We start from the raw sequence: 1,389 nt of genomic DNA, 5'->3' as shown, positions 1-1,389 counted from the left end.
AAGGGTGAATCAATCCAACAGCAATACTCTCAAGACCCTATGTTGAAAATGAACTTTACAAGTTGGGGGGTGGAGGAGAGTTGGGCAAAGGGAAAGTGGAAGAAAATGAGGGAGGGGATAAAATTGCTCAACAAGAAATGTACCCAGCCGGCTGCTCTGAAAAGCCATCTTTGCATTGTTCCTGAGTCGCCACAGCCTCCTCTGAGGCGTCCCTCCTCAGCCACCACCAACTCAGGTGGCTCCCTCACCCAAGTTCCCACAATTCTCGCTTTGTTTTTTTTCCTCGCTGCACAGGATCAACAACGTGCCCCCCACCATGTCAGATGCGGCCATGGACACCAGCTCTGAGATCACCACCAAGGACTTGAAGGAGAAGAAGGAAGTTGTAGAGGAGACAGAGAATGGAAGAGACGCCCCTGCCAACCGGAGTGCAGCTAATGAGGAAAATGGGGAACTGGACTGATAATGAGGTAGAAGAAGAACGAGAAGGAGGAGGGAGTGGGTGAGGGAGAGGGGGAGGAGGAGGGGGAGGAGTGGAAGGAGGGAGGAAGGAGGAGGGGAGGAGGGGGAGGAGGGAGGAGGGAAGAGAAGGGGGAGGAGGGGGAAGAGGGAGGAGGGAGGAGATGAAGACGGTGATGGAGGAGGAGGAGGGAGGAGGAGGAGGAGGGGGGAGGGGGAGGGTAAGAGGGAGGAGAAGGAGGAGGAGGAGGAGGAGGAGGAGGAGGAGGAGGAGGAGGAGGAGGAGGGGGAGGGGGAGGGGGAGGAGGAGGAGATGAAGAAGGTGATGGTGAGGAGAAAAATGGAGGTGAAGATGAGGAGGCCGATGCAGCTACAGGCTAACGGGCAGCTGAAGATGATGAGGATGATGATGTTGATACCAAGAAGCAGAAGACTAGTGAGGATGACTAGATAGCAAAAATGGAAAAATTAACTCAAAAAGGCCACCGTACTTCCTGTCTCAGAATCTAAACGTGGTCACCTTCTTCGAGTAGAGAGGCCTGCCGCCCCCTGCAGGCAGCATCACCAAGCTCTCCACCACCCCACCAAAACCACAACGAGAATTTGCAACAGGGGAGGAAAATACCAAAACTTCCCAGGCCCTGCTTTTTTTCTTAAAAGTACTTTAAAAAGGCAAATTTGTTTGTATTTTTTGTTTACATTTTATATTTTTGTACATATTGTTAGGGGTCAGCCATTTTTTAATGATCTCGGATGACCAAACCAGCCTTCAGAGCATTCTGTCCTACTTCTGACTACTTGTGGTGTGACCATGTTCATTATAATCTCAAAGGAGAAAAGAAAACCTTTTTTTAAAAAAAAAAAAAGCAAAAACAACAACAAAATCTTATTCCGAGCCTTCCAATAACATTTTTTGTATATGTACTTAGC

The 1,389-nt window shown here is 49.4% G+C and overlaps 1 pseudogene; it reads left to right on the top strand.

Annotated features, from left to right (window-relative positions):
- Positions 1-315: 315 nt before the first annotated feature.
- LOC125343287 lies at positions 316-909 on the top strand (annotated as a pseudogene).
- The last annotated feature ends 480 nt before the right edge of the window (positions 910-1,389 follow it).

The sequence above is a fragment of the Perognathus longimembris genome, chromosome 2, assembly GCF_023159225.1.
Source record: "Perognathus longimembris pacificus isolate PPM17 chromosome 2, ASM2315922v1, whole genome shotgun sequence".
In the NCBI taxonomy this organism is placed as follows: Eukaryota; Metazoa; Chordata; class Mammalia; order Rodentia; family Heteromyidae; genus Perognathus; species Perognathus longimembris.
The sequence above is the reverse complement of the archived record's forward strand: the minus strand, read 5'-3'. Positions and strand labels throughout refer to the sequence as shown.